The sequence below is a fragment of the Thunnus albacares genome, chromosome 19 (assembly GCF_914725855.1).
Source record: "Thunnus albacares chromosome 19, fThuAlb1.1, whole genome shotgun sequence".
In the NCBI taxonomy this organism is placed as follows: domain Eukaryota; kingdom Metazoa; phylum Chordata; class Actinopteri; order Scombriformes; family Scombridae; genus Thunnus; species Thunnus albacares.
This window is the reverse complement of record NC_058124.1, coordinates 6,633,715-6,649,842: the sequence shown is the minus strand read 5'-3', so window position 1 is coordinate 6,649,842 and position 16,128 is coordinate 6,633,715.

Genomic DNA, 16,128 nt, shown 5'->3' with positions numbered 1-16,128 from the left:
AAAATGTGAGTGTGTGAATTACAGATAATGCAAGTGAACACAAGAGAAACATAATGGCCAATTTCATTATGTACCAAAACAGAAATAGATAGAGGAGATATACAGAGACGCCTGTCTCCAAAGTAGTGATCTGCTGAGTGTTTTACGGTTATCATTCAAACATATCAAACATTATTTGCACAAGAGTAAATACAAAGAACAACTTGACTTACTGTACATTTCATACAACAGTCATTTTCTAATGTTATCAAATACGTTGTATTTACCAAATCTTCACCGTTTCCTCATAAGTGGTGGAAACACAATCAGGAATGCACAAAAAATGACTTTCAGTCAGCAGACGCATGTTTGTTCAACCCATGTTGGATCCATTTGTATTGGACTGTTGGACACTGGTCAAACCCGTCACCCAGGTCCACTACAGCATTTCCGCATATGTCACTGCCCACTTGGGAGTTTAATCTGACATCAATAAAACTGGAAGTTGTTTGGACTCTGACGGAACATGGCGGGTACAGTCCATAATGTGGAGCTGCTCATTAATTAGGATTTATGTTCTTTGTGGGACCACCTTATGAAACATTACTGCAACAAGTAATGTTCTACAATTTAGCTTCAAACAATGCAAAGATACAATTGAGAAGGGCAGCATTTTTGCTGAGATAGTGTGGAGCTTATTAGTTTATTTGTGGTATGTATTTATGTCAGGCTCGTGTGCCTCACAACACAACCACTTGGATTCCCAATTGGCAACCCATTTCAAGGACCCCATTCATTCAATGTGTTGGTCTGAGTTCAGTTACTGTAGCTTCTTTGTACGTGGCACTATTTTGTTAAAAAAGGTCATTTGTCACAATGACCCCAGAGCCAGATAATAATCTAAAAATGGAAGAATGATTTTCTTGAACTAACTTGGGAAATCTGGGTGGGGAAAATGACTGAGGAACGTTCTCCCTAAATCTGAACTAAAAGGCTGAATTTGCTTTAACTGTGAAAAGCTTACATGGCTACATAAGGGTTAATAAAAATCCTAAGGCTACAATCATGTTACTTCACCAACATGAATGAAATGGGGTATAATTCAGTTCAAATTTACAACCCCCCCATCACCAGCCACTCACACACACGCAGGCATATGCAGCAATCTCTCTCTTATGACATCAATGCAATTACCCCCGCACCAAATCATCTCTTACATCTGCCATCCTACAGATGTCAGGGCGCCTGCAGCGTCATACATTCTATTCATGACAATCCTGATCATTTGTTTATGTGCAGATTTGTCTGCGACTGTAGTTCCATTATTACACATTGTCAGAAGCACCCCGAGAACTATACATCATTTGTTATATTACTATGAATTATGTATTAGCCTTGTGTATGCGATTGTGCATGCATGTGTGGTCTCCCAATTTGGATGTGTGGAGTACAGCAGAGGAAAGCTAATGGACATCTCTGCCACTGCCTCTTGACAGTGGTTCATTTTGTGGTAATCATCGATTGTGATGTTGTTCTTTTGCCTGAGGACATGCAGGCAGATGTACAGCACAGACATGGACATCACTGATAAACCCTCTAGAGGGCTGCAGTCACATTTGACTGGCATTAATGGCAGATTGTCATGTTCTCAGCCTATTCAATTCTATTTCAGTTCACGATGAAGCAAATTATTCACTCTGTAAACATACAGTGTAAATTTAAGATAACACAATATTAGTTTAAAAAATGTAATATTCTTATGTCTAATTATCAGCTTTTAAATATATGTATGTGTGTGTATATTTAAAATATATGTTTCAGTTACATTTCTTAGTTTAGAAAAAAAAACGAAAATGAGAAAAGACCACGGATCCAATAAAGTGGTAATCCTTTAATTTATTTCATTAAGGCATTCATTATCTATATATTATTAGGCTCATTGTTTGGTGCTACACAGCTACTGTTTAGTGTTTCTACTCTGCACTCTCACAGATTGTCAGTCCCAGAGCTTTCAACAATTAATTATCTTTTCTGTGGATAATCTTTGGTTTTTGATATGTGGTGTGTTCACTACTCATACTGATTACTCTGTTCTTCTTCTATGTTTATATGTTTGTTTGAGCAGTTATTTTGAACAGCTGTTTTAATATGAGAGATATTATATCTAGACATTACATTACTATGTTTAAATAGTACTATTTCAAAGCTCCACTTAGCTTTTCCTGGGCTTTCACCATACATGACTATTTGTTATCATGTAACATTCCACAGTGAGACCCCATTTACACAAGGTATTAACATCTGTGTCTGGATATCCTGGATCAGGAAAAACACATGTTAATACCAGGTGTAAATGCATGGAGAACGCAATAGGATCACAATGTGATAACATTGACTAGACCATATCTGGAGGTGGTCTGGCTCACACTGTGATCGGATCTCAGCCAGGTGTAAATGCAGTCCACATTTCTTAAGGCAAAAATCCACCCAGTAAAGTCTGGCAAAAGCTACAAGTAGCAGCAGTAGCTAGTGAGTCTTGCCTTACAAAAAGTGATTTAAAGATGAATGAAACCTTTCCATGGCATTGCTTATGCCTATCCAATTTGCATACTGAGATCTGGGGCTGGTTTCACAAAGACAGACTTTGACTATGGCTTAGATATAACAAATAGTTAGATCCAAATACTCCCGTTGCACAGATCAGTTTAGTTCTTGACTATCTTAAGCAGGACTACAGTACAATGAATTCTGGTGAATTAAGACTTTTTTCAAAGTATATAAGTATTCTTCTTTTGGAAGAATAGTTACAAGGACATTTTACTGGGAAAATATATCGAAGAGTGTAACAATTAAAAAAAACCTGATAGGGAAAAATTGCAACAAATGTAAACAGTGTTAGTGTTAGTGTTAGAGGGCACACCAGAGAACTAAAGATATAAATAGAACTTCTGGATTTGCATGATGTAAAACAACACATAGAAGAAGAAGAAGAGGAAGATGTATGATTTAAAAAATAAATATGGCGACACTCGAGGAGGCTACCACTGTTATTTCAAGCATACCTGTCACTGTGCAGTGGCCATGACACATTGTACAGATACGGGTAATTGCAGACTTGGTCTATTAACTTGTCCTCAAAATTTTCCAGCATTGTTGTCGCTGCTTTTGTGCCCACTGACCCCTGACCCTGTCACATCCCCATACTGCCCCTACACTGGCCCTACCATTCATGTGCGTACGTGGAGTCAACAGAGGCGCAACTACCGGGCCCCCCTCCCCACACCGCCAAGTGCTGGCGCTGAGAGCAGCTCACCACGTCAAGAGGGAGAGACAGAGGCCAAAGACAGCCAAGAGGAGAACACAGATAAATATAGATTAGGAATGTCTCTAGAAGTAGCGATTGTTTTGATGGTAACATCAGTCAAAAAAAAAAAAGTTTTACTTTGTGATGGTGGTTTTGGTATGTTAATGTTGAGCCGGTAGCTAGTTGATGATTTAACGATATAGCCTATGAGGAAGCTACCGGCAAGTTACATGTCAACAAAAGCTATAACATGGGCCTCAGAATAAAGTGGTGCTTTATTTTTCTTTGAACGGTCTGAATGAGACAGCAGAGGAGGAGAGGCAGGGAGCAAGAGAAAGGGAGCCAGCTGATCAGAGAGGAGAGAGGACAAGAGATGGGGAGACAGAGTCAGCTGCAGCCGGTCTGACTGGAGAGGTCTGCCCTTTAATGTAGGAGAGAACTAGTGCAGCTCTGTCCATGGTGTTGAACAAACAATGCCAAAATCTCCAACTTGAAGAAAGAAAATTGCTGCTTGAAATCCAGGTCTTAAAACCTCAGCAATATAAATTGAAGTTGGAAATGCAGTTAATAATTATGTTGTGTGCTTCTAATACTTAGTAGTTTCTGTAATTTAGGCAAGTCTTAACATGAATTACTCAGAATGCAGTGCTATATTTCTTTTGTCAGATTATTTGAAGAGTTTTCTCTGTTAGTACTCAACTGCTAATTGATTTTGAGGTTTTAACTGAGTAATTATTTATTAAGTCATCAGAATAATTTATTGGATGAATGTATGTTAATTGTCTTGTAAACTGAGACTATATTATATTTGTTACTTATTTAATTTCTTTATGTAACTGAATGGACAGGGGAGGCAGGCAGCAAAGTGGCTCAGTTTCATGGGATTTTTAGTTGTGATTTAAGGCAAAGAAAAGTCTGTCAACATACATCTGTTGTACGTATCAACCAGTTCCATTCTGCTCTTCTGAATCTTGTATGTCCTCTATAGTTTCATTCCAATATTCATCTCTGATATCTTCTCCTTCTGGGTCATTAAGCCGGAGATCCCTTATGATTAGTGAAGTAAACAATCTTGATTATACAGTAGTTGTAGCATTAATTGATAATCAAGCATTTAATATTTGAAACAGATTGCAATTAAAATAGCCTGTTTTTGTCAGATACCTTGCCAAGTTGCACAGATGATGTAGCAGACTCTGTCAGGTGGCATCCGCAGTTCTCTATGAAGACAGTGAAAATGCCTCTTTGGTACTCCAAAGGCCCTCTCTACTGTGTTATGAGTCGAACCGTGAGCTGCATTGTAGTTCCTCTGGGCACATGTAGTAGGGTTCAGGGAGGGAGTAACGAGCCATGGTTACAGAGGGTAACCAGAGTGCCCCAACAGGACTCCATCAATGATGATGGTGAGGTAAAGTTCAGAGTTCCATAATATTCATGAGTCATGAGTTGAGGAACTGGAGATCGGGATCACAGACAGCCTGAATGTTTAGGCTGTGATATCCTTTCCTGTTTAAAAACAGATGTTCATCAATTGACAGCACCTGAATTCTGACGTGTCCCATCAATAGCTCCTACAATGTTGGGAAACCTTGCAATACTGAAGAACCCACTTTAGATTTTATTTAGCTCACCAGGTTAGTTTGGAAACTGAGGGAGCTTATTTGAAAGAGCCCTCTATACCCTGAGTACAACTCGTGACACTGAAGATTTGTGAGACCCACAGTGTCACCAACAATATTTAGGAAGCTTCCTGTTGCATAAAATCTCAACGCAGTGCAAACCTGTAGCAGGATGCTGTGGCTTCTTAATATGGCAGGGCTCAGTAGTTCTGCTAATTCTTCAGTCAGGCTCAGGATAATTTCCTTGGGCAAACAAAAATGACTGACGATGTCCTCATTGCTGTATATTTCCAGTAGGTTACTGCAGTCTCTAAAAGCTCTTTCCCTTCTCATTGCTCGCTCCATAACAATGTTAGCAAACCTCAAATTATGTGCCATGTTTTCCTCTTTTTTGCTGTTGGGTATAACTGGTCAGTAGGTGTCACTGATTGTTACTATGGTAACATGGGTTTCAGGCTTGAATTAGCCAGGGGGTAAGGTGTCTAATATTTGGCTTTGAAATTTTTTTTCGGTGAGATGGTCTAATTGCATTAGACTAATCTATGAGCAAAATTAAGACTGGCCTAACACAACAGACCAATCTAAAATATCTGTGAAACCAGCCCCTGATCACAATCCCAAACTGTTTGGATATAATGAGATGTGATGTTACTCAGTTGCTGTTTATGGTTGGTGCCATCTTTTTCATTTGGAGCCAGGGCAAATTAAGAAATGTGGGGAGATATCTTTCACACTCTGGAAACACGGCCCACTACCTTGGACCGAAGCGACCAAAGCTAGCTTACTGAAAGAGTGTGCACCAAGCAGTGCACACTTGGGCTAATGTTAGCTACTTTAGCAGATATCGTAATCAAGTAACATTAAACTTACAGAAATATTGTAACAATAGTCTGACTCAGTGTGAGTCCTGGAGCCATGGACAGCACAGACCAGTAATTTCCAAACACTTATTAGAGGGCCCGAATTTAACAACTGAGACTATAATCTCTTTGAAAAAGATGATTGACTCAGTATTTCTAGTTAGAAGTTGATGCTTTTTGAATTTCAGTCGATTCGAGCCAGGGGTTTTTTGGAGCCAGCATCTAATGGCTGGCAGTGGCATTACACTTTACACCACTGGTTTCAGCGTTAAGCCGTGGTAGTTGTCACTTGATTACAATGCAGGCAGAATTGAGATAACATGAAGGCTTATTAATACCAGGTGTAAATGCAAAGGCCTGTGGTAAACTACTAAAGATACTGTAAATTGTGAAGAAAAAGGAACAATTTCAAATACAGCCTTATGGCCATGCAATTTACAGTATTGGGATAACAATCAGGATAATGAGACTATGATAAAGCTCAGAGAGAAAATATATATAACTTTCACAGTAACCTATTACATTTGCACCTTACCAGTTTCAGATGAACAGTTGGATTTTGAGGCTTGCTTTTGAGTCAGCCTCAGCCTCTGACACTGACCAACTGACTGATTTCTTGGTTAAACCACATTGGTCAGAATGTCAAGGTACAATGTGGTTGTTGCTCCTCTTTACTCCTCTTAACTGAAAATAAGGTTAAAGAATTACATTTAAATACGCAGTTAACTCTTAGTATAATCTTTATTATTATAAAAAACATTGCTGGAAATAGGAAACTCTCAAGAAAAAGACCACATACAAAATATATACAGTCACACTATCATTATCAAAAAATCTATTCCAAACCCTGTCAGGAACCTGAGATTTAATGGAAGACTTTTAAATGTTGTTTTGTCATTTTCACTATGTTTTCTTGCTGCTGCCACAGTGTGCAAAAGCTTACAGTATCTCTCTGCTGTCCCTCCGGATAACTCAGGATCACCCTGTGCGTTGTGAAGTATATGATGACAGGAGGACTTGTATGGCCTGACGATTCTATTTTTTCTTTGTCTTGTACAGCAATCCTTGCCAAAAGCTTGAAAACCTCACTTCTTACATCTCCAGTGCGGGCCTGTGGCAGACCACAGTGACGCAGATTCTATCTCCTGCTCTGTATTGTCACTTATCTCCTGCTACTGAAACTGGTATGACACTTTTTTTTCCAAGGGTGATGAAATGATATGACAGTGCCCTCACTGCTTTCAGAATATGAGCTTTCTTCAATTGTCCTCTACTTTGTTCATCTTTTCTTCTTTTCTCTGCACCTATTTGGTGTATGGATTTCTGGTTGGTCTGTCAAGAAGAGGGCAGCAAAGACATTCAAATGACATGGCCTCAGTGTCCATTACCAGGCATTTGCATCGTTACTAGAATCCCTTTTTGTAATCCTTACTTGATGAAAGCTTTAGCTAAATCAACAAAAAAGATAAAAGCAGTCGGGCTTGTCAAACTGTGTCTATTTGGTTAGCTTGAAACATCATCCAGCTAGCCTGAGCTGGATGATGTTTCAAGCTAACCACAATAACTTTTTTTTTTTCAAAGGAGTACATTCCTAAAGCTTTTCTTAAAGTTTTAGAAAGAAAATTCAACATCAGATATTACTTATGCAAGCTGACGACTCTGTCTTTGACCTCACAACATTGTTGCCTGTTGCATCATCGTCTTGTGCAATCTCCTTTCCATCTCTGCATTCCAAACAAACTACAGATATGACAAGCATGACTTCCTGTACATGACAGGATTAAAAAAAAAACCTCCAGACACTGGTTATGTGTCACTCCCTTGGGCACTATGCACAATATAATAAACACTCAGTACTTTATAGTAAGCTGTACAGTAAATTGTGATCTTAAGACACTTGAGGAATGTCATCATTTTGTATCATCACTCACAGTTGTTGCAGTACTGTAATTTTCACAAAACATTTCATTGCATGAATTTTGATCAAAAGTAATGTACATAGTACATTACAGTAGTGCTATAAATTTTATTTTTTTCGTCCATGGTACAAATTTTGAGGGTATTATATACTGTACATTTTACACCAAGAATTCCTCATCAGTAAACTTATGAAATTTCAAATTCTACATGTAATTTGTTATCTTTAAGGTTATAAAGATTATTTCCAGTTTGGATATGAGACTTGAACTGGCTATTGCCCAACTTGGTCCCTGCATTCCCTATTTGACAATCTTTTGTTGATAAAAATCACTTATTTTGCATTGCCTGTACAGTACTTAATCTTAGGATACCTTGGTTGTCTCATTTTAGGATTTTTTTCATAATAATAATAATTATAATAATAATATAAACATTATTTATAAAGCAAGTTACAAGGAGTTACAAGGTGCTATAAAATACAAAATAAGACAAAAATTAAACAAGACAGACTTAAAACACAGTGGATAGAAACCACTGAATAAAATAGAGAGAGATTAATTAACTAAAACCAGGGCAAGTTATGTGCAAAAAGTGTGATTTTAGAGGTAATTACAAGAGCACACAGACTCAGCTTAGCAGATCTTCTCTGGCAGATCGTTCCAGGGTCTTGGGTCCTTGACAGAAAAGGTTCGATCAGCCCTGGTTGTTAGCCTCGACTTTGAGAAAGCTAATAAGCCACGGCTCGAGAATCTCAGGTTACATGAAGGTTCATAAGGATTTATCAGTTCAGTAATGTAGCTAGGTGCCTGGCAGGGCAATGCTTTAAGAAACATACAATCAATTCTTAAACAAACAGGCAGTCAGTGTGAGGAAGCTAAAACATATGTAATATGATCCCATCATATAGTTGTTGTTAAAAGCCTTGTGTTTAAATAAAAAATATTGATGGTGTAATTGTAACTGTTTGTAATTTGACTCCTAAATAAAATGGTTTAAAAGAAAATATAGAGCACTAGATAGCAACTATGGAGTGATTTAGGACACAGCCAAATAAAATGCATATAGCTTACTGTACCTGTAGGATGAATATCTATTTTGTTATTGTATATTGCCAGTAAAGACAACTTAAATCAGCTATGTACAAGCAATTGAAATTAATATATTGTGTATCCTTTCCTAGTTACACATAAATACAGGCCCCATTCATACCTCAGCGTCAGAGCTGAGGGTCAGCCATGTTGCAGCCAAGCAGTGGAGCAGTTTTAGAGGTTCAGCGCCTCGAGCAAGACATGCCGTGAATGTGATGTGGTTTTGACTCTCTCTCTCTTTCTGTCTCTTCTGTGTCTGTCACTGTGATGTGTCTGTCTCCCTCTGGCTGTCAGCTCCAGGTGAGACAGGTGACTTCTGTATATATATATATATATATATATATATATATATCCATCCATATAGGATGGTATATCCAGACAGAATGATGACATCACCATGGAAACACTGCTATATCCAGTCTCTACACAAGTTCTTCCTCCTCTCTCTCTCTCTCTCTCTCTGTCTCTGTGTCTCTATCATTGGTTTGCCCTCTTCTACAGAAGATTGAAAACCCTTGAATGTCCAGACCCCTACGGAGAGCCCTCTGCATGTAAGATCTGCATACAGACTTCCCTTTCCGACCACGGCACTCTCTCACACACACACACACACACACACACACACACACACACTCGTGCTACTTAATAAATTGTGTTCAGCCACTGGTCTGCTGTGCCCCGTGGGTCAGTGTGTGGAGCAAAGAGACATTAATCATTCTGAGGGAATGTGTGTAAGCAAACACTGGCTGAGCATCAGCACCCTGCATCTGTGTCTGTATGTGTGTGAGTGTGTGTGTGTGTGTGTGTGTATATACAGTATGTCTTTTTTGTTATGTTTGTGTTTCTGCATGTATATATGTCTATCTATACCTGTGTGTGTATACATGGGTGCATCTATGTAACTTTCTCCAATTTAAACCATTATGTATTATTGTGTATTAATGTGTGTGTGTGTTTTACCGTGTGTCTTCATGTGTCTGAGGTAAACGTCAATCGACCTGTCTGCCTGCCCTCAGGCCTCTTTCTCCATCTCCATCCCCCTTTACAGCGAGCCTGCATCTCTTCACCACAGCTTTATTGCTTTCTACTCTCCTTATTTGATCCCTTGTTCTCTCTCTTCACTTCCCTCATTTGCGTGACACTTTGCGCACCTTCCTGTTCCCAATTTTTGCTTGTGCAATTTATTTCACTTGCTCACACCACTCCCCACTGGCTCTTTTTTTATTTCTTTTTTTCACCTTCCTTCAATCTCACTCCCTCACATGCATTATCTATTAGCTGTGGCTTGTCAGGGCTCCAGTCCTGTGTAATGGGAGACAGGCGGGGCAGATTGCGCAGCGTCACATTAATTTGCTGTGGCTAACTGTTCGTACATCAGAGCAGAAATCAATGTGCCACCCCCAACCTTTATCTCCCCAGTGTCAATGCCGCTGACACAAGTACACCAGTTGCCCTTTCCAGCACCCACGGTTTCTTTTGTCTGCCAGCCCATACTCACATCCACAAAATGGGTCTTTAAGAGTTTTTCCTCCTACGGAAAATTCAGCTTTTTATCCAGCAAGCTAGTTATATGCTTATAAATATTCAAATTTCCTTTTTTGTTCACAATAGCAGCAGGGCTCTAGGGATGGCAGTGTGAGTGTGTTGGTCCACCACTTTTATCCAGACTGAAATATCTTTATAACTGTTGGATGCATTGTCATCAAATTTTGTACAGACATTCATTGTTCCAAGAGGATGAATCCGAATGACTTTGGTGATCATCTCACTTTTCCTCAGGTGCCACTAGCAAGTCAAAGTTTTCACTTATCCTGTCCAATATCTACTGGATGAATGGGCACAAAATTCTGTACAGACATTCATGGTCACTACATGATGAATCCCCACGACATGATACTGACTTTTAGTGCCACCATGTTGTTGACATTTGTGGTTTTGAGTGAAATGTCAAGGCAGCAACAATGGGTTTGGATGTTTAGATTAATTGAAATAACTTTGGTTATCCCTTAACTTTTCATGTAGCACCACCATCAGGTCACTCATGACATTCCCATCAGCCCCAGCTGTACTTTATGTTTAATACTAATAGCAAATGTTAGCATGCTAAGACACTAAACTAAGATGGTGAACATGGTGGACAGTATGCTGCTAGACATCAGCATGTTAGCATTGTAATTGTGAGCACGTTAGAACAAAGTAGAGTTTCTGCACACTGGAGTTTAGCTCCAAAAAAATGTATCTGACTGAAAAAGGCAGCTCATTGTGAGCATGTTGCAATGCTACCATTAGCATTTAGCTCAAAGCACCACTGTGCCTAAGTACAGCCCCACAGCTAGCAGGGCTATAGTCTCTCAGTGCTGTTTCACAGTGAGCAGGTAAATACTTCTGCTTTACTGCAGCCTTTCTCTGATCAGTGATTCTTCTGCTTCGCCTCATGTTTTTTTCATTATGTACAATTGTCAGTTGCATCCTCTCACACCTTCAGAAATCAGGATAATTTAGTTTCCTCGCCTTCGAATGATCAAGGGAACCAAACAGCGTTGATGTCCAATGCTCTTGTCATCCTGTCCCCCGACGAAATCAAAGTGGTTGGAATACTTTCACTGAGAAAGACTAATTATGTTGGAAACAAATCAGGAGATAGAAGATACATTCTGATACTGAGAGGAGTGTTATAACAGAAGTAACAACATATTTTTAACTAGCATGAAAGTCATTACACTTCTTAATGGAGAGAGAAATATAACTACTGTCACTCAATACCACCAAACACTGCCAGTCTGGATGTTTTCGTTGCCTGTATGCTTTGTGCGTGTGTGTGAGCTTTCAAGTGTGTAAACTATGCATGTCTTGTCCTCCAGAAGGACTCAGAAGAAATGTTTTGATGAAGTAAGCATCAAACACCTAGGCTCTCCACATGCCCTGCTTATCAATAAAGGCCTTTAATCAGAGAGAATTGCATGAGAGGCAGGAAGTATTTCAACTCCTATTGTGTATTTCATTACTGATGCATCAAACCAGATGAGGCACATGACGGTACAGCATGAAAGCATTGGAGTTTTTGTTTATCTCCTCATGTGGAAGGAGCCGGGATGAAGGCAGATGCCAAGTTGGGAGTTGAGCTTTCTTACTAACTCCATTCCGTTTGAAGTGAATTAAAGAATGTCTCTTCCTCATTTTTTTTGTAATGAAATATTTAATTCCACCAAGACTGAGAAGAGATTAATTAAAATGGTGACTTGCAAGCGAAATTTTCTTTTCTTCTTCTGCTTTCATTTTATTGTCTGTGATTAGGAATGTTCTCTTGTACTTGGGAACACAGGGAATATTTTCAGCTAACTAGAAACTTCTATTGGAGAGGCTGAGTTGATTTTAGAAACGGTGTCTTATTGATGTGTTTTCTTCATGTCATTGTTGATGGACATTAAAATGCATCATTCACTGGTTTATATTTCAGCAGGTCGTAGGTCAACATGCTACATGAGAGCTGTAAACTTTGTCCAAAATCCCAATCAGGACCATGGACAGCACCCACATCGGCTTATACACAGTGAGGGCTATAGTACATTAATTTATTCTACATTCTAATGCATATCTTTCTCTGGTATTTTACTGGATCACTTTTGTTGCCCGTCCCCACAGCAGAACCCTCTCCTCCTTCACTGGTGAAGCTGCCAGTTCTCTGAAAGTTCAAATTGGCCTTTGTCCCAGAGAAAAAATGTCTCTAAATACATTCTCCTCCTCATTACTCATACGCATATTCCTTCCTTGTCTGTTCAGTGTCCAGTTTGAAGATAGATTGATGTTAATATGATTGTACATTCATGTAACTCATGCAAAAGTAGTTTTCACATACTTTTCACTGTGAAAAATACTTAATCATTACCTTCAGTGCCTTCAGTAATGATTAATCTGCAGCTTAATTTCTTGATAAATCTAATTGAGTTTGAGTTGGGGACCCTTGTTGCATGTCATTCCTTGGTCTCTCTCTAATCGCATTTCCTGTCATCTCTCTGCTGTTGACTAATAAAGACATAATGCACCTCAAAACATGTCAGAAAGTAGTGAAATTGCAGATTTCATTTTAACAGAGGGTATTTAATTCACTATATTGGAAGACAACCAGCAAATATTCATATGTGAGAAACTAGAGCCAGTGAATTTTGACATTCTTAAGTTAATAAGAAATAACTTAAATAAGTGATTGATTATCAATTGCCAATTAATTTTCCATATCAGTTTTTTAATATATTAATCAACTAATCATTTCAGCTTTATTTTGTTGTATTTCTAGATAGATAGATACAACCGTTTTTCCAATATTGTCACTCATTATCTGTTTATATACCAGATGGTGTCCAGGTGGTGTCCAGCAAACGACGTGGGCTTCACAGACAATTGGCGGACTTTCTGGGGAAGACCTGGTGTGATTAGGAGAGACGGCATACATCCCACATTGGATGGAGCTGCTCTCATATTTAGAAATATGGCTGAGTTTGTAAGTAGACCAAAACCATGACAACCCAGAGTTGAGACCAGGAGGCAGAGCTGCAGTCCTACATGCTTCTCTGCGCTTCCATTAAAGCAGTTACCCACCCAAAACCACACAGAAACTGTCTACCCCCGACCACTTACATCGATTAAATCCAAAGTAAAAAAAAGAAGAGTTATTCATAAAAATCTAATAATAATAAATACCACCACTGCAACAGTACAACAAAATAGGAGAATTAAATGTTGACTCTTAGCCTTAATGAATTGACTCCCCCCAGTCATATTAATACTCACATTCCTCAAGACACTGGCCAAGGAGGTGGAGTTGCAGCCATTTTCAACTCAAGCCTAATTATAAACCCTAGTCCTAAACTTAATTATAACTCATTCGAAAGCTTTGTTCTTAGTCTTTCACACCCAACCTGGAAAACTTTACAGCCAATTCTATTTGTTATAGTTTACTGTCCTCTTGGCCCACACTCTGAATTTTTATCTGAATTCTCAGATTTTTTTCTATCAAACTTAGTCCTAAATACAGATTAAGTAATTATAGTAGGTGACTTTAATAGTCATGTGGACATCAATAATGATAGCCTTAGCACTGTGTTTACCTTATTATTAGACTCACTTGGCTTCTCTCAGAGTGTAAATAGACCCACTCACTGTCTACCACCACACCCTTGACCTTGTTCTGACATATGGCATGGAAATTGAACATTTAACAGTTTTTCCACAAAATCCTATTTTATCAGACCATTACTTAATAACTTTTGAATTCCTATTACTGGACTACATGCCACTGGACAAAAATGTCTTCACTAGATGTCTATCTGATAGTGCTGTAGCTAAATTTAAGGAAGCAATTCCATCAGCACTGAATTCAATGCCATGTCTCGATATTACAGAGGACTGTAGTTTTAGTCCCTCCCAAATGGATCATCTTGTTGATAGTGCTGCAGGCTCATTGCGAACTCCACCTCATCGCCCCTTTAAAAAATAAGATGATAAAACAAAAGGGGTTAAGCTGCATGGTATAACTCCCAAACTAATGGGCAAATTAAAGCAAACACTGCAAAAATTTGAAAGGATTTGGTGTTCCACCAAACTGGAAGAATCTCGCTTAGTCCGGCAAGATAGTCTTAAAACATAAAGGAAGGTCCTCTAAAATGCCCCAGTCACCTATTACTCATAAATGGAGGAAAATAAAAATAGTCCTAGGTTCATAACTCTATTGATCCACATATTCCTATAGCTCTCAATAGTAATGATTTCATGAGCTCTTTAATGATAAAATTCTAACTTTTAGAGACAAAGTTCATAACCTCCTGCCCTCAACCAGCATCAATTTATCCTCAAACACAGGAACCTTAGAAACAGCTGTAAAATCTGATATATATTTAGACTATTTTCTCCAATTGACATTCCTGAACTAACTTCAATGATTCCTTCATCTAAACCATCAACCTGTCTCTTAGACCCCATCCCAACTAGGCTGCTTAAGGAAGTCTTACTCTTAGTTAGCACTTCTTTACAAGATATTATCAATATGTCTTTAGTAACAGGCTATGTACCACAGTCCTTTAAAGTAGATGCAATTAAACCTCTTCTTAAAAAGCCTACTCTTGATTCAGGAGTTTTAGCCAACTAAAGACCCATATCTAACCTTCCCTTTCTCTCTAAGATCCTTGAGAAAGCAGTTTCCAATCAGTTGTGTGACTTCCTACATAACAATAGTTTATTTGAGAATTTTAAGTCAGGATTTAGAGTTCATCATAGCACAGAAACAGTATTGGTGAAAGTTACAAATGATCTCCTAATTGCATCACCACTGACCATCACATTCTATTACAGAGACTGGAACATCTAATTGGCATTAAAGGAACTGCATTAAGCTGGTTTAAGTCCTATTTATCAGATCGATTTCAGTTTGCACGTGTTAATGATGAATCCTCCATGCACGCAAAAGTTAGACACAGAGTTCCACAAGGTTCAGTGCTTTGACCAATACTGCTCACCTTATATATGCTTCCTTTAGGTAATATTATTTGGAAACACCCCATGCATTTTTAATTGTTATGCAAATGCTACCCAGTTATATTTATCAACGAAGCCAGATGAAACCAATCAGTAACTAAACTCCAAGCATGCCTTGAGGACATAAAGACCTGGACGACCTGCAATTTTCTGCTACTAAACTCAGACAACACTGAAGTCATTGTGCTTGGCCCTAAACACCTTAGAATCACATTATCTAATGATATAGCTACTCTGGATGGCATTACCCTGGCCTCCAGCACCACTGTAAGGAAGGAATTATTTTCAGAATTTTCAGAATTATTATCAGGATATCTCCTTTAACTGCCACACAAATTTCAAAGACTTCCTTTTTTCACCTATGTAGTATTGCAAAAATCAGGCACATCCTGTCTCAAAAAGATGCAGAAAAACTAGTCTACAAATTTGTTACTTCTAGGTTGGATTATTGCAATTCCTTATTATCAGGCTTCCCAAACAAGTCTCTAAAGACTCTCCAGCTGGTCCAGAATGCAGCTGCACGTGTACTGAAACAAAAATTAGGAAAAGAGATCATATTTCTCCCATTTTAGCTTTGTTGCACTTGCTTCCTGTAAAATCCAGAACAAAATTTAAAATCCTTCTCCTCACCTACAAAGCCCTTAATGGTCAGGCACCATCATATCTTAAGGAACTCATAGTACCCTATTACCCCACTAGAACACTGCGCTCCCAGAATGCAGGTTTACTTGTAGTTCCTAAAGTCTCAAAAAGTAGAATAGGAGGTAGAGCCTTCAGCTATCAGGCTCCTCTCCTGTGGAACCATCTTCCAGTTTGGATCTGGGAGGCAG